Here is a 19248-nt window from a genome sequence, read left to right as displayed (position 1 = left end):
AAGACACATTATTATCCTTCACCACATTTAAAAAAATTTTACTGAGTTATAGTCAATATTAGATAAGTTTCAGGTATACAAAAAAAGTGATTCACAATTTTTAAAGGTTATACTTCATCTACAGTTATTATAAAATATTGGTTATATTCCTTGTACTGTATAATATAGCCTTGTATTTTATTTTATACATAGTAGTTTGTATCTCTCAATCTTTTACTCGTATCTTTCCCCTACTTCGGAGAAGGCAATGGCACCCACTCCAGTACTTTGCCTGGAAAACCCCATGGATGGAGGAGCCTGGTGGGCTGCAGTCCATGGGGTCGCTAAGAGTCGGACACAACTGAGAGACTTCACTTTCACTTTTCACTTTCACGCATTGGAGAAGGAAATGGCAACCCACTCCAGTGTTCTTGCCTGGAGAATCCCAGGGATGGGGGAGCCTGGTGGGCTGCCGTCTATGGGGTCACACAGAGTTGGACACGACTGAAGCGACTTAGCAGTTCCCCTACTTAGTTCCCTCTCCTCACTGATAACCACTATTTTGCTCTTTATATCTACAAGTATGTCTCATTTTTGTTATATTCACTAGCTTGTTTTATTTTTTAGATTCTACATATAAGTGATAACATACAGTAATTGTCTTTCTGTCTGACTTATTTCACTAAGCATAATATACTCCAAGTCCATTCATGCTGCTGCAAATGGCAAAACTTTCATTTTTAATGCCTAAGTAGTATTCCAGTGTGTCACATCTTTTTATCAGTTCATCTGTTGATGGACACTTAGGTTGTTTCCATATCTTGGCTGTTATAAATAATGCTGTTATGAACACTGGGGTGCATGTATCTTTTCAACTTAATGTTTTCTTTTTTTCTTCAGATATATACCTAGGAGTGGAACTGCTGGATCATATGGCAGCTCTATTTTTATTTTTTGAGAAATCTCCATAATATTTTTCCACATTTTTACATTCAAAAGATAGTAAGACAGTGTTCAGATCCTACTAAAACCATGAAGAATCCTGTATCTTCACTTATACAAACAAGAAAATTACAAAGTAACAGAAACCATAAACAAAATGAAAAGACAACATACAGAATGGGAGAAAGTACTTGCAAATGATGTGACTGACAAGAGATTAATTTCCAAAATACATAAACAGCTCATTTATAGCTCAATATAAAAAACCAAACAACCCAATCAAAAAATGGGAAGATCTAAATAGATATTTCTCTAAAGAAGACATACAGATGGCCAAAGGGTACATGAAAAAATGTTCAACATTGCTATTTACTAGAGAAATGCAAGTCAAAACTATAATGAGGTATCACCACACACCAGTCAGAATGGCCATCATCAAAAAGTCTACAAATAACAAATGCTGGAGAGGGTGTGGCAAAAAGGGGACCCTCATATACTGTTGGTGAGAATGTAAACTGGTACAACCACCATGGAGAACAGTATGGAAGTTTCTTAAGAATCTAAAAATAGAATTACCATAGGACCCAGCTACCCTACTCATGGGCATATATCCAGACAAAACTATAATTTGAAAAGGTACATACACCCCAATGTTCACTGCAGCACTACTTACAACAGCCAAGACACAGAAGCAGCTAAAATGTCCATCAACAGAGGAATGGATAAAGAAGATGTGGTACATATATACAATGGAACATCACTTAGTCATTAAAAAGAATGAAATAATGCAGCAACATGGATGGACTTAGAGATTATCATATTAAGTATGACAGAGAAAGCCAAGCAGAATTATGATATTGCTTATACATCTTAAAAAATGGTACTAATGAACTTATATACAAAACAGAAAGAGACTCACAGACACAGAAAACAAACATGGCTATCAAAGGGGAAAAGTTGGGAGAGGGATAATTTAGGAGTTTGGGATTAAAATATACATATTACTATATATAAAATAGATAATCAACAAGGATCTACTGTATAGCATAGGGAATTCTACTCAGTATCTTGTAGTAATGTATAACAAAAAGAATTTTCAAAAGAATATATGTTATATGTGAATCACTTTGCTGTACATCTGAAACTAACACATTATAAATCAACTATATTTCAATAAAATTTATAAAAATCCTTGGTACAATAAAAATATATTTTTTGGTTTCCAAGAGACATATTTTTAATTTAAAGAAAGTGACAAAGTAATGTACAACATGGTAACTATACTTAATGATACTGTACTGCATTTTAAATTTGTTAAGAGTAAATCTTAAAAGTTCCCATCACAAGAATAAAGAGCTGTAATGATGTACAGTGATAGATGCTAACTGCTGCTGCTAAGTCGCTTCAGTCGTGTCCGACTCTGTGCGACCCCATAGATGGCAGGCTCCCCCGTCCCTGGGATTCTCCAGGCAAGAACACTGGAGTGGGTTGCCATTTCCTTCTCCAATGCATGAAAGTGAAAAGTGAAAGTGAAGTCACTCAGTCGTGTCCGACTCCTAGCGACCCCATGGACTGCAGCCTACCAGGCTCCTCCGTCCATGGGATTTTCCAGGCAAGAGTACTGGAGTGGGGTGCCATTGCCTTCTCCGAGATGCTAACTAGACTTCCTCAAGTGATCATTTCAAACTATACATAAATATCGATTCATTATGCTGTGTAACTGAAATTAATGATGTTATATGTCAATTATAACTCAATTTTAAAGAAAAGAGAGGGAGCAAGACAATGAAGAAGAAAAAAACTTACAAAAACATTTTAAATGAAATCTTTACAGAAAAAAATCAAAGATAAACAAAAATTTATTATACATTTTACTGGAGAAGGCAATTAAGTGGGTTCATTATTAAAGCTTCCAGTTTAGGGTTAGTTTAAGAAAGGAGGTGAAGGTTGTTTTTTCCCATCCCCATGCTAACTGGCCAAAATTGAATTTGTCTTTCATGTTCCAAAGGGTAAAATTCTTAAGTGCTTTTATATTACAGTAATTACCTTACCAGAAAGCTGTTTATCCAAGCAAAATGAGATTCATAAGCTATCTTAAAACAAAAATGCTTTTGTCTCCAATATAATGGAATAATCAAGCTCCAAGTGACTTGAAAAATCCAGATGCAATGCAGTGTTTTTATTACATTTTTCTAGTATTATAAAAATAAAGAATAAATCATTTTATTGTCTTTGCACTGGAGGCCTTTAAGCTTAAAGATACTAGTTTTCAAATCAATTTATAGCTGAAATCTGAAGTCCATGCTGTAAATACTAAGCAAAACCTAAACAATAGCAAAAGAAATTAAAGTATTTCTTTCCTAGTGGTAAAATCAGCATTTTACCACTGATTTCTTTAAAAAGTGTCAATTATTCCCCCAATGATTTAGGTCAATATGAATAGAAGATGCTTATCCTTTGACTATATTTTGGACAAAATATTTACATGAAAATTTTGAAAAATGTAAACAGATTTTTAAAAGCCCACTCATATATTACATAATATTTATGTTGTATAATATTTGTTATTCTGACCAAGAAGAATGTATTGAATTCTACCCACATGATCAGCTAATTAATTATATTAAGAACTCTTTAACTAAAATCCACTGTAAGTTATAATCTAATAATCTAATAACCATAATCTAATCAATCTTAGCAAAAAATACATTTAATTGTAATCTGTCTTCTAAAAGTTTATTATATTCTTCAACATTAAATTAAAAATACAAAGAATTTCCTTTTAAAAAGATAGAATACTGTTAACACACCATTCAGTCATAATCAGCATGAGTCAATTCAATGAAAACAACAAACATCTGGCCTGATCACAATTAGTACAGTCCATTTACTAGAGTTTTATCTTTTTTTAGTGAGTGACTTTCAAATATGTTAAAAACCTTTAAATGACAATTCACTAATCAGAGCTCCATAGAAAGCCAACATTCCAGACAAAAACCTTTCCAAAATAAATCTCCACTTTATTAATTAGGTCATTCAACTTACACTGTGCAAGGGATTCAATGGAGTACACAGAACATGCAGGTCTGGATAAAGATAATAAGTTTTCCTGAGACCCTAACGAGTTTAGCAAACTTAACAGAATTAAAGAAGACAGTAAGGGAAGTGTAGGTAACTCTATACTTTACACAATCTTTCATATAGATAGTATAAGTCATATTATGGGATATATACAGGCCTGAGGTTTGTTGAGTAATCAAAAAAGTTAAAATAGGAATAATTTGTGACTTCCCTTATCATTTGATCTAGAGACTAGGCTTTTTCTTTGTATATAAGCCTGTTAACTGGATCTTTTTCCACAAGTTAACCTCACTCAAAACAATGAATGCATGAACTGTGATTTATAGATGTCTTCTTCAAAACAGGAAGAGAAGAAAAAGCCACTTGTACAGTAGAATCCTTAGGAGTTTTTATAATTTTCTTCAAATCTTTTTAAAGTGCAGGTCCAGGACTGAAGTGAATTGAGTGACATCTCAGGCTGAAATTTTTTAGGGGTTCCCCAAAACTCAGTAATCAAGATAAATGCTAATTTAATACAATACTTAAAGATGAAAGATTGGATGCCTGTCCTGCACAATCAAGAACAAAACAAGGGTAACTGCTCTCAATATCTTTATTCAATAATGTGCTCAAAATAGTAGCCAGGGCAAACAGTCAAGAAAAAAATAATAAAAGGCATCAGATTGGAAAGGAGGCAATGAAACTTTCTCTATTAGCAGATGACATGAACTTACACATAGGAAATCCTAAGGAACTGGGTAAAAAGACTGTTAGAATTAATAAATGAGTTCACTAAGGTTACAGGATACAATTTCAATATGTAGAGATCAGTTCTACTTCTATAGTTGCAATAAAAAATATAAAATGGAATTTTAAAAATTCATTAATAATAGCACACAAAAGGAAAGAACACTTTGGAATAAATTTAACAAAAGCAGCACAAAAGTTGTACTGTGAAAAATACAAAACATTGCTGAAAAATAAGATCTAAATAAATGGGTAAATATCCTATGTTCATGGATTCAATTAATAATGTTAAGATGGCAATGCTCCCCAAACTGATCTGAAGATTTAACATAGAGCCTATCAGAATCTCAACTGACTTCCTTGTAGAAACTGTCTAGCTGATTCTAAAAGTCATATATAATTACAAGGGACTTAGCATAGTCAAAACAATATTGAAAAACAAGAACAAAGTGGAAAGACTCAAATTTCCTAATTTCAAAACTTTCTAACAAGCAATGGTAATCAACACAGTTTGGTAGTGGCATAAGAACTGACATAGGGATCAATAGAACAGAACTGATAGTCCAGAAATAAAGCCATGTATCTTTGGTCAACTGCTTTTCAATTAGAGTGCTAAGATCATTCAACAGGGAGAGGACAGTCTCTTTAACAAATGGTACTATGCACAATTGGATAGTCACATGCAAAAGAATGAAATTGGATCCTTACTTCATACCATATACAAATATAACTAAAATGGATCAAAAAGCTAAATGTTAGGGCTGAATGATGAAATAGAAGAAAACATAGAGGTAACTCCCTATGTCCTCAGTTTTGGCAAACAATTCCTAACTACGACACCAAAACCATAAACAACAAAACAAAATATAATTTGAACTTCATCAAAATTAAAAACTTTTATGTACCAAAGTACATTGTCAAGAAAAGTGAAAAGACAACCTATAGGATGGGGGGAATACTTGCAAATATATGTCTGACAAGGGAGTAATACACAGAATTCCAACTCATAAACAATAAAAAATTCAATCAGGAATTGAACAAAGATCATGAATAGATTTCTGCAGAGAAGATATACAAATGACCAACAAGTACATGAAAAGATGCTCAACATCACTAATCACAGGCAAAATGCAAATCAAATTCATATTGAGATACTACTTCCCACCCATTAGGATGGCTATTATGGAAAACAAAACAAAACCAGATAATAATGAATGTTGACTAGGGGATGGAGAAATTAGAACCCTTGTATAGTATTAGTGGTAATTTTTGCAAAATGGTGCAATTTCTGTGGAATAGTTTTGTAGTTCCAAAATAAGTTGAACATAGAATTACCATATGACTCGCACATCCACTCCTAGGAATCCACCCAAAAGATTTGAAAACAGCTTATCAAACAAAAACATTTACATATATGTTCATAGCAGCATTATTCAAAATAGCTGAAAGTAGGAAACAACGCCCATGGCTATCAATTTGTGAATGAATAAACAAAATGTGTTATATTTATATAATGGAATATCATTTAGCCATAAAAAGGAAGGAAGCTCTGATTCATGCTACAACATGGATGACCACTGAATATATTACACTAACTTAAAGAAGCCAGTCAAATAAGGTAACACATTGTATGACTCCACTCATATAAAATGTCCAGAATAAGGCTAACCATAGAGATAGGAAGTAGATTTGTCACTGCTTAGGGCTGAAGGAGATAGTGGGTGGTAGGACTGTTATCTAAAGAGCAGGTGTTCATTTTTCTGGTGATAAAAATATATCCAAATTGGTAATATTTGCACATATCTGTGAATTTACTAAAAATTCTGGAATCGTACATGTTTTTTTTTTTAACTGAAGTACAGCTGAATCAAAATGTCGTGTTAGAGACCACTTCCTCCCTCCATCCCTGCCACATGAGGCTGTGGCACATGGTGTAGAGCTGCCTTTGAGCTCCGACTCTCTGCTTCCCAAGTGGGAGGAAATCTTGTACTGGAATGGTTCCTTATCTCACACTAACAAGTGCCTGATTGCCTCAGGATCAAGGGATTGAAAAATGTCCCAAGTTTCCATGGGGCAAGTTCTCTTAAGGAACGTTATCTGGCACACAGATGCTCACAGTAAGTTACAGGAGGAATTAGAGAAGTGGAGAAGCAGATGGAAGATGCTTACTGGGGGACCAAAAGGAAAACACGGCCCCGTAGTTCAAGCCAGACCCCTAACGATGGTTTGGATGGAGAAAGTCAAGAGACTATTGGAAGTCAAAGAATGGAATTTATGGAGCAGTGGGTGATGATTTTGTTAAGGCTAAATCCTGGAACAAGTAGTTATATGATCATGAAGCTAACACACCAGACAGATGGGGTCACAGTGGCTATAAAGAGTTACACCCTCAGGAATCTGAAACAGACAGTGATCAACAAGATAGTACATGCTATCTAATGGGGAAAAAACATCTCCCCAGGTAAAATCATCTACCCACAAACATAAAAAGTCAAAGAAATCCCACAAAGAAATAAGAAAAAAAAAATCACACAAAAACCAGAAGAAAAGCAAAAAGGAAACCACAGATAGAACAGCTGATTCCTCAAGTGAGATCTCAGAAGAAACTGGGGCTTCTAGTGCTAGGAAAAGGAGACAACCACAGAAGCTGAAGAAAAAATCCAGGAAAAGTCTCTCAAGAAATCTGCTTTATTCCTAGAGGCAGAAAGTGACACATCCCAGTCAGATGATTCTGCATCCAGCAGTTCAGTGGCAAGTGAGGAAAGAGACACTAAGAAAACCAAAAGGAAAAAAGAGAAAAAAGCCCACATCCCTACAATTCACACTATTCATTGTACAATGAAATACAAGAGAGGACAAAGGCACAAATTGGAAAGTGGCTACAAACGAAAGGTCTGCTGAGGGTTCAGAGGATGACTAAATGAGAAACAAACATTCTTGTTTCCTGCATGACTGGATATTTATAGTTCTTACATCTTGGAGTTTGCCAGTGATGTTATTGCTCAGCACAGGGGGCCTGAGGTCAGAGACCTCCTGTGCCATCTACATGAGTTCTGTCGGACTTCCCATCTTCTATTTTGGCCTATTAAACTTGATCCTCTTACTGGTAATAGGAAATCTGTTATTTTGCTATGAAGGTTTCTTGAAGAGATTATTTTTGTGATTAATCACATTTAGAATACAGTGCATATGCAGCAAGTTAAAGGACCCAGATATGCAGATGATAGCACTCTCATGTCAGAAAGTGAAGAGGAACTAAAAAGCCTCTTGATGAGGGTGAAAGAGGAGAGTGAAAAAGTTGGCTTAAAACTCAACATTCAAAAAATGAAGATCATGGCATCCAGTCCCATCACTTCATGGCAAACAAATGGGGAAACAATGGAAATAGTGACAGATTTTATTTTCTTGGGCTCCAAAATCACTGCAGATGGTGACTGCAGCCATGAAATTAAAAGATGCTTGTTCCTTAGAAGTAAAGCTATGACAAACCTAGACAGTGTATTAAAAAGCAGAGACACCAATTTGCTGACAAAGGTCTGAATGGTTTTCAAAGCTATGGTTTTTCCAGTAGTCATGTATGGATGTGAGAGTTGGACCATAAAGAAGGCTGAGTGCCAAAGAATTGATGCTTTCAAATTGTGATGCTGGAGAAGACTCTCGAGAGTCCCTTGGACTGCAAGGAAATCAAATTAGTCAATCCTAAAGGAAATCAACCTTAAATATTTACTGGAAGGACTGATACAGAAGTTGAAGCTCCAATACTTTGGCCACCTGATGTGAAGAGCCAATTCATTAGAAAATATCCTGATGCTGGAGAAGATTGAAGGCAAAAGAAGGGCAGGCAGCAGAGGATGAGATGGTTTGACAGCATCACCAATTCAATGGATAGGAATTTGAACAAACTCAGGAAGATAGTGGAGGGAAAGGGAGCCTGGCATGCCACAGTCCATGGGGTAACAAAGAATTGGACACAATTTAGCAACTGAACAACAACAAAGGACCCAGAAAGCTGAATCCAGTAATGACCTGGGTATACCAACTGCAATGTCAAATGTGGGGAAGGCAAGGGCTGGTGTCAAGAGATAGACTGGTGTTCGTGCTATATAGAATGGTATGATAAAGGAATACTGTGTTGCTCTGTTTATACAGTAGGTGCCACAACTTGACTTTTTTTGTCTTTAGCCTTGGTGCTTTGATCTTTCTGGATATGGGCCCCACACGCGTCGTCCAGTTTACTTAACGAGGAATTGAACATAAGAACAAACACCTTCCACTCAGGATACATCCACAGACAGCTGTTACAGGTAGAAACAGGGTTTTTTGTCAAATTTCCCTGCTGGACGGGGTCTGTGGTTACACTCTGTATATACCTAAACATGGTCATTGGATAGCAAAAGGTTTTCTAGTTCCATTGCTTACTGCCTAAATGTACTTGTATTCAAAATTATTCATTTAGTTGTCATAGGTTAAGTCCTAAACCAGATGAGGAAGAATTAAGACAGTCATGCTGTCTAGTGGAGAAGGCAATGGCACCCCACTCCAGTACTCTTGCCTGGAAAATCCCATGGACGGAGGAGCCTGGTAGGCTGCAGTCCATGGGGTCGCTAAGAGTCGGACAGGACTGAGCGACTTCACTTTCACTTTCATGCATTGGAGAAGGAAATGGCAGCCCACTCCAGTGTTCTTGCCTGGAGAATCCCAGGAACGGGGGACCCTGGCGGGCTGCCGTCTATGGGGTCGCACAGAGTTGGACACGACTGAAGCGACTTAGCAGCAGCAGCAGCATGCTGTCTAGTCATGTTGTCTAGTGGTGTGCTGAATAGGATTCAGAGCAAGCAACAATCATTTAAATGTTGTCTTCCTTGCTCATTTCTTAATCTGAAACTTGCTCATTTCCCTGAAACTAGGTTGAATCAGTTTGAAAATGAAATGGGTTTTTCAGGGACATATCCAATTCTTCCTAGTCTGCCTTTGGATTAAAGGACCAAGCAGAGATCTTGTTATTTCCTTTAACTATCTACTGTGATCCTACTATGTTAATTCTTAAGAAACCAAAATATCACTGGAAGGCTGACAGAACACAAATGAATTTTTTTCATTATGGCAGATCAAGTGACTTTGTTTTTTCCTGGCTGTCACTTCATGCACTGAGTAAAAAGCTTGAAAACTCTGGAAAAAAGAAAAATCCCCAATGTGCTAGTTTCAGGTATAAAGCAAAGTGATTCAATTATACATATATATATATTCCTTTTCAGATTATTTTCCATTATAGTTTATTATGAGGTATTGAATATAGTTCCCTGTGTTAAACAGTAGGACCTCATTGGTTATCTATTTCCTATATAATAGTTTGTATCTGCTAATCCAAAACTACTAATTCATACCTCTCCCACCTTTCCCTTTTGGTAGCCATAAGTTTGTTTTATACATTTGTGAGCCTGTTTCATAAATAAGCTCATTTGTATCATTTTTTCAGGTTCCACGTATAATATTTGTCTTTATCTGCCTTACTTCACTTACTATGATAAGCTCTAGGTCCATTCAGTTCAGTTCAGTTGCTCAGTCATGACTGCCTCTTTGAGACCCCATGGACTGCAGCACACCAGGCCTCCCTGTCCATCACCAACTCCCAGAGTTCACTCAAACTCATGTCCATCGAGTCGGTGATGCCATCCAGCCATCTCATCCTCTGTCGTCCCCTTTTCCTCCTGCCCCCAATCCCTCCCAGCATCAGAGTCTTTTCCAATGAGTCAACTCTTCGCATGAGGTAGCCAAAGTACTGGAGTTTCAGCTTTAGCATCATTCTTTCCAAAGAACACCCAGGACTGATCTTCAGAATGGACTGGTTGGATCTCCTCACAGTCCAAGGGACTCTCAAGAGTCTTCTCCAACACCACAGTTCAAAAGCATCAATTCCTCAGTGCTCAGCTTTCTTCACAGTCCAACTCTCACATCCATATATGACCACTGGAATGTAAATGGCATTATTTTCTTCTTCTTCATGGCTGAGTAATATCCCACTGTATAAATGTACCACATCTTCTTTATCCATTCATCTATCAATGGAAAATTACATTGTCTCCATGCTTTGGCTATTATAAATTGGAACTGTACATTTTAAGTGAATGGATTCTATGGTATGTGAATTAAAGCTAAATAAATCTGCTTTTAAAAAAATCTAAATTAATACAGAAAACCCATGATGAACATTACACAAGTACTTTAAATAAAGACAGCCTCGGTATTACTGATAGTATTACTGATTTTTTTAATTTCCTCAAGCTCCAGTATGGCTCAGCAAGGCACTGCATACCCAATGACAGCTTTTTAAATCTTTTTTTGTTTGTTTGTTTTTTATTTTATTTTTAAACTTTACAATATTGTATTAGTTTTGCCAAATATCAAAATGAATCTGCCACAGGTGTACACGTGTTCCCAATCCTGAACACCCCTCCCACCTCCCTCCCCATACCATCCCTCTGGGTCGTCCCAGTGCACCAGCCCCAAGCATCCAGTATCGTGCATCGAACCTGGACTGGCAACTCGTTTCATACATGATATTATACATGTTTCAATGCCATTCTCCCAAATCTTCCCACCCTCTCCCTCTCCAACAGAGTCCATAAGACTGTTCTGTACATTGGTGTCTCTTTTGCTATCTCATACACAGGGTTGACAGCTTTTTAAATCTTAAGCATTTCAACGGACCCCTGAAATTTCAGGAATCACCCAATACATGCAACTCTCTTTTCTTAGAAATAGCTTCCTTTTCATAGTTACATTTGAATAGTAATTGTGATATTTAAAAAACGTAACCATAGTAATTAGCACAAATGGCATAGAGGTTTGTTTCATATCAAGCCACTGACTCGTGACGACATGGGCAGTGCAAGCAAAATTGAAAGGACAATTAGTGAAGAGAGCCCTAGTCAAGAGAAGTCAATGCACAGTGGCATCAATTAATATCACTGAAAGGCTTCTGACTTGTTCAATCAGGTTCCTAATATACTTGATTTGGTAGAGGGTTGCTGGGTAAAATATAGGACCATCCAGTTGAGCTCAAATTTTAGACAAACAGTGGATACATTTTTAGTATATGAACGTCAACAATACTGCATGGAACTTCCTTTTATACCAAAAAAAAAAGTTGTTGTTTAACTGAAATTCAAATTATCTGAGCATCCTGTACTTTTATTTGCTAAATTTGGCAGCCCTAATTTGAGGAAATAATTGCTAGTAGAGGAAACCATGAAACTGAAAATAGCCAGTGAGGGTGGCTGTGGATTTTGAATCTGACCTATGAACTACAGTTTTGTGAATTTCTTAATAAGAGTGAATAAAAATCACTGGAAACAACAAGAATTCACTCTGTGAAATATTTTGATTACTTAATATTTCCATCTACTACTCCATCTACCCCAATAGACTAGAAAACAAAACTTTTACAATTGTTTACATATTTGCTTACAGAAACCCACAATGCTTTCTAATATTTTCAACTAAAATATTTCTCCCTTCTTTCCTGAATTTCGTATTACTAATGATAAAAGACAGGTGTAAGCTTTTGGTTTGGGTTAGTATTAAAAAGAGAAAAGAATAAAGTTCAATTGCGAGTATCCAGGATGCCAAGGCTTATATTTAGACCTTCCATCTCCCTTCAAAGTTCAGGACCCAGGCATGAAAGCCTCCTTTCCTCTGGACTTCATACAGAAAGATGGCCAGCAGTCCAGCTGAGAGACCACAGGCACCCCCAGCACAGAGGCCCAACCTCCCCTCCCTCACCTGGGCAAGAGCTCAGAGGCACTTGTATTTCAACCTTTATTTGCTTTCTCAAGGACATAAAACAGTTCACTTAAAAGAGCTTTAACCAAAGTGCTTAGAAATTATGAGAGGGGAAAAAAATGGGACAAAGAAAAAGGGGAAAAATGTATTTTAAAAAATGTTTCTTCTAAGGAGGAAATACAGCAAGGGACGATATAAGTATGTTGTTTTTAGTAAGTTCATGTCCATCTCAGACTGCTGCTCACTCTGTTAAGCCTGTGTCATATTTACAACATCTCACTGAAGCACAGAGGTGTAAGTTATAGCCAATTACAAGTGAGGGGATTGAATAAAACCTTGAGCAAATCATCTGCTATTACAATAACCTATATCATCACGAAAAGGCCAATCATATAGACATTAACTAACTACCAGGTATTTCACATTTTCATTACTGTGCTGGTTGTCTTTAAGTTTCATTAAGGTAGACACTGTCTTAGAGATCCAACTTAATATCTTATTATTATATACATGCATATATATATATATATATATGTCATTATGCTATGCTATGCTATGCTATGCTAAGTCACTTCAGTCGTGTCCGACTCTGTGTGACCCCAAAGACGGCAGCCCACCAGGCTCCCCGTCCCTGGGATTCTCCAGGCAAGAACACTGGAGTGGGTTGCCATTTCCTTCTCCAATGCAGGAAAGTGAAAAGTGAAAGTGAAGTCACTCAGTCGTGTCCGACTTTTAGAAACCCCATGGACTGCAGCCTACCAGGCTCCTCCGTCCATGGGATTTTCCAGGCAAGAGTACAGGAGTGGGGTGCCATTGCCTTCTCCGTATGTCATTTATATATATATATATATATATATATATACACACACACACATATATATATACACACATATATATATATATATGTCATTGTTCAGTCACTAAGTTGTATCTGACTCTGTTACCCCATGGACTGTAGCCTGCCAGGCTCCTCTGTCCACGGGATTCTCCAGGCAAGAGTACTGAAGTGGGTTGCCATGCCCTCTTCCGGGGGATCTTCCTGACCCAAGGATCCAACCTGTGTCTCCTTAGTCTCCTGCACTGGCAGGTGGATTCTTTACTACTGAGCCACGTGGGAAGCCCAAAATACTATAGGTATACATAATAGAGTACTAAGTAGCTATAAAACAGAATGAGGAATATCTCCATATACTACTGCAAAGTTATCTTCAGAATACATTTCTAAGCAAAGCAAAACAAAAACAAAAAATCATAAGTGTATACAGTATGCTATTGTTTACCTAAGAAAGGAATTGGGATGGCTACGTATATGAGGAGAGAAAGGTAATAGTTGGACTTCTTTGAATATGTCTTCTTTTGTAGGCTAGATTTTGAACTGTGTAAATATCATATACCTAATTCAAAATTGCATTTAAAAACCAGTATTAAAATCACAAGTAAAATTAAATAAATGGCCCAAACTGTGTATCCTTGTTGGTTGTATAATTGTATAAACAGCAATTATAATTCAAGTGACTTTAAAACACAACTTAAATGTAGATTTCTAGTGGGATATACTTTAAAGACAAAAAAAAAAAAAAAAAAAAAAAAACCCTGCTCCAAAGCACAACTGTGCAGACATGCGTGCACACACACACACACACACACACACACATATTGTAAATGGCTTCCAATAATCACATTGTTGATGGGCGTGTTGGTATTGTTATTCTGAGGCTATTGCGTATATATGGTAGGATAAACAAAATGATAATTATGTAGATATCACTGAACCTCTGTATTTGTCAAAAGGGGATACATATGTAGTTATCATTGAGGTTAATTAAATTTGAATGGTCATTATCAATAAGAACTCATGATATAGTTTATCCTAAAGAAAAATTATAATTGTATTAATATATTCAAGAAAGGCTTTAAAACAATGATCCATCTAGTAGCAATAATACTCCTAATAATTATATTGTGATATCTAAATAACATTCCCCTCCAAAGAAAGAAACAAGGGCTCCATTTTCTAAATGGCTGATAATGGGGTCTAGAGCAGAAATGTACAAGAGGACCCTGGAGCATCTTACACTGAAAAGTAAGGAAGCCATCAAAGACTCCTAGGGCCATGTCAAAAGGACTTCGAAGCCAATATAAATAAGCCTCCATTGCCCAAATATGGGATCATTTGAGGATCAATAAGGGTAATAATGAGGACTGAAGCACATCGTATATGTCTAAATGCAACAGTTCATAGTCATGCTAAAAATGATCACTGAGCATTTCTGGAAGGTGGTAAAGAACCAGCAAATTATTTTGGAAGCTGGAAAACAACGGGGAAGTATCAATCACTCATCTTGTCTTTTCCATGTGCCTTCTACATCAGGGTAAGTGTACCATAAAAGAGGTAAGTGCAAACACTTGGGAAATAGTGAGGATGGTGTCAGCATCAGGCGAGATGAATTGTGGAGCACCAACCACAATGTGGAAAACCAGTGGGGAAGTGGAGAGAGTAACAGCAAGACCAGCTTGCAGACTGTCATGACGGTGTAAAGAGAATGACAAGGAGGTCTGGAAACGAAATAGTGGTAATAAGGAAGAAGACTGGACAGATCTAATCAACTAATTGGATGAATGAGAGGAGTGCAAATTATCAGTAAAGTTTTTATATCTTGGGTGATTGATGGATGGTAGTGCCATTAACCAAATTGATGACTCTAAAAGGCAGTGCAAAAATACAATTGACAATTCTAAGGAAAAGCAACACTCTTATCAAATTCCAACAAAATTCAAAATTATCCTTAGAAGAAAATGCACACTGGCCAATTAGGGAATAAGGAAAAAGAGGAAAAGAAGTAAGTTCTGGTATTCCCCTTCTTCCTATAATCTTTACTTTTCCCATAAGATCCATTTTTACTCCCAATATATACATATACATTTTTGAATGCTGACTATGTTCATTTTTGGCATTTGTTTATCAGAAGACACTTCCAATAAGTGATCTATACTCATTGCTTCCAGGACAAGTCCAAAGTCCTCACTCAACCAATTTCTAGCTCTGTGACTAGATAAAAACCAAGTAATTGTCAAGTATTCTCCTCTAGTACGTACATTTCCAGCAATTCTCAATACCTGGGAAGGCAGACATAATTATCTGAAATTCATCAATGAGGACCCTGAGACCCAGAGATCTTAAATAACTTGTCCAATGTCAAAACTGGAATTTAAAACCCAGGAATCTCTTCTGGATCAAGAACTACAAGGTGCCTAAATGAATGCTGGTCACAGAACAACCACTGAAAATATTTGGGGACTTCTCCCACTTTTTCACAGGATAAATTATAGCACCATTTCTTTCAGTAAAGCAGAAAGAATCTTATTTTCCAATAATATCTGATCATAAAATGTCATGTTTCTATAGCAAATGTCACAATCTATAGCAAAATTACCTGAATATAAAGCCAAACAATCCTTTTTAACACATAAAATGAAAATTACAGTATCTTACAATATAATGCCTAGAATGAACCAGTTTGGAAGGAACTTCATCTGTTCAAAGTGCAGCAAAGAAATCAGTAAATAAGAGGTCTCAGAGACAAAACACATGTCACGAAGTTCAAGAACAAACACACATTTATATTAGTAACTAACATGCCCCTTAGTCCTTCTAGTACAATTCCTAAGAAGCTTGGCAGACTGGTTTTAAGCCTGCAACAAATCATTAGGGGGCAAGAAGGGAGCCACATGAAGGCACACTGACAACTGCAATGTATATTTGACAGCAACAGAAAGGGGAAAATCATAGAAACCAGCTCAAGGAGGGTAAGGAGAGCACAACACTTGAGAACCATATATTATAGAAACAAACAGTGCTACAAGTCTCAACAGATCCTAAGGGTGTGTCTAAGAGACTGTTAGTAATAGGTGTAAAGATGGCCGCAAGTCAGCAAGAACAATATTCAAATGAAGTACTTAAAATGAAAAATATATTGGTGTTCAAGGGGTTATTTAAAAAGAAAAAATTCTAGAATGTTTCATTTGCCAAGGAATCAAGAAATCTGCGGTTTTAACTGTCATGAGCAGTATCACTTTTTATCACCTTATTTTTAATAAACATATAGCAAATTTCCCTAAAGTTGCATCAACCATTTTAACCCTGCTATTAAAATAAATCTTAGAATGTATAATGAAGTAGTGGGTAATGATAACATGCATATTAAGAGACTTGGGAGATTATAGCAAGAAAAATTCACTCCTCATCACTATACATTTATTAATGAAGAAAATGCATATGAGAGATGTAGTTTACTATCTGTACCTTCATTACTAGTAGAAACAATACAGAAAAGTGTCCATTAGGATATAAATTCATTTCCAAGCCTCAGGACACATACACACCCCAGTTTGCCTCCGTATTAGGTGTTCTTCAGGCTCTTGACCCTCACAATGCAATGCTCTACAGTATCTGAGCAACACTACCATACTATCAGTTCAGTTGCTCAGTCGTGTCCCACTCTTTGCGACCCCATGGACTGCAGCATGCCCGGCTTCCCTGTCCATCACCAACTCCCAGAGTTTTCTGAAACTCACGTCCATCAAGTCAGTGATGCCATCCAACCATCTCTTCCTCTGTCATCCCCTTCTCCTCCTGCCTTCAATCTTTCCCAGCATCAGGGTCTTTTCCAATGAGTCAGCTCCTCGCATCAGGTAGCCAACGTACTGGAGCTTCAGCTGTACCATCAGTCCTTCCAATGAATGTTTGGGAGGGTTGACTGGTTTGATCTCCTTGCAGTCCAGGGGGACTCTCAAGAGTCTTCTCCAGCACCACAGTTTAAAAGCATCAATATTCCAAATACAATAGCCCTTCCATCCTTTTGGTTAAGAATATGAACTCTGGGTTCAAATTCTAGCTCTGCCCACTGAATTGTGTGATCTGGGAACTTCATTCTCATCTGTCACATGGACAGTGACTTCCCTGGTGGCCCAGTGATTAAGAACCTGCCTTCCAATGCAGGGGATGTGTGTTGGATCCCTGATCAGGGAACTAAGATTGCCACCTGCCCTGGGACAACTAAGCACTGCAACCAGAGAGAAGTCTGTGCACAGTAAGATCCCACATGCCACAGCAAAGGTCCCATGTGCCACAACTAAGATCTGATGCAGCCAAAAATAAATATTTTAAAAAAGGAATGATCATAACTTATAAAAAGTGGACAAAAAAAGTACTTGGCACTTAACATCCCTGAAAAAAGGTTAGTGATATGTAATTTAGAATATACCTACAAAGAACCAGGCACTGCACAGGGCATTAGGGATACTGAGATGAAAAAGGAACAGTCAACACCTTCAAAGAACTCAATCTCTTGGGGAAAACAGACCATTAAAATAGAGCATATATGTGCTGTGAATAAAGGTATGTGGGCTATGGGGCTATGGAACATCAAAAAGGAAGACAACCCAACAGATTCCCAGAGGACAGGTCTCCTGTGTCTTAAAGGAAGTTAGACAAGCAAAACAAAGGCTACCACAATGTCTCCTGAGGCACAGTCAGGTTTAATAACTGCACATCATGTATAAATGAATGTGAGGTACTTTCTGTTTGTAAACTGCAAAATATTATATGCACGTTCTTGACTAAAGCTACTGACAATACCTAACTGCCCCCAAACCTCTCTGCCATCCACCAATCAGACAGCCTGAAATTTCACAATAGAGGCTCATCTGCCAAGCATGCCTTACATTCTTTTAGAAAATGCAAAACACACCTAAAAGTGGAGGCAGATGAAAAGAGAACTAATCGTTAGGAAGTCCTCTAGGTATCATGTACTTTACATTATTTATTTCACCTAATCCTCACAACAACCTGGTGAGGAAGGTATCCTGATCCTCATTTTAGATTAAAAAAAAAAAAAAAAACATGGTTAATTAATGTGCCCAAGGTCACACAACTAAGTGGATGAGCTGGGACTGTAATACTGAAAACTTGAACTGCAATCACTAAATTACACTGCTCTTCTAGTATACCGACCTGGAGGTTAACACACATTAAGGGGTCACGGTGTTAGTTTGCTGGAGCTGCCGTAACGAAGTACCATAGACAGGGTGGCTCCAATAACGGAAATGTGCGTCTCACAATTCTGGAGGCTAGAAGTCTGACATCAACGTGTTGTCAAGGTTGATTTCTTCTGAGGCCTCTCTCCTTGAGAGAGACTGCAGATGACCTGTGTCTTCATACAGCCCTCTCTCTGTGTCTTAGTCTCCTCTTCTTATGAGGACATCAGTCATGCTGGATTAGGGCCCACCCTAAAATCTCCTATCTCCAACTGTAGGCAAATTCTGAAATCCTAGGAGAATTAGGACTTCCACGTCTGGATTTAGCAGGAATCACAAACAATTCATCTCCTGGCAGTCACACAGTGAAAAAGATCCTTCTTTGAAAAGTACATGGGGAAGGACCTTAAATGTTCTTAAATCACAAATGAAATCTGTGAAGGTTTTTTTGAGAAATGCAGGTATGTACTTACAGCAAGAAAGAGCCAAATGGTCAGTGATTACCGCTCCCTAGGGAGTAGTTTGCAAATGTGTTGGGGTGCTTTTACAACCCTTAATTACTGAGGGGAACCACTCTGGCAGAGGCCAGAGGCATGGAATGTGGAGCAGTTCCACATAACAAAGAATCATCCCATATCCCAGAGGAGAAAAATGCTCTGTCAGACTAAACCCAACACAGGTATCAAGAGCACTTGTGCATAT

At 37.3% G+C, this 19248-nt stretch overlaps 1 protein-coding gene and 1 pseudogene across 5 annotated transcripts in view; one reads left to right on the top strand and one right to left on the bottom strand.

The window, feature by feature from the left end:
- KLHL13 (kelch like family member 13) overlaps nt 1-19248 on the bottom strand; it is a 196546-nt gene that overhangs the window by 127800 nt on the left and 49498 nt on the right. The gene's annotated exons all lie outside the window — the stretch shown is intronic.
- LOC147341585 (uncharacterized protein NKAPD1 pseudogene) lies at nt 6782-7648 on the top strand (annotated as a pseudogene).

The sequence above is a fragment of the Bos grunniens genome, chromosome X (genome assembly GCF_055505025.1).
Source record: "Bos grunniens cultivar Pamir isolate PY7600 chromosome X, Bosgru_T2T1.0, whole genome shotgun sequence".
Taxonomy (NCBI): domain Eukaryota; kingdom Metazoa; phylum Chordata; class Mammalia; order Artiodactyla; family Bovidae; genus Bos; species Bos grunniens.
This window is presented reverse-complemented; position numbering and strand designations above follow the sequence as displayed.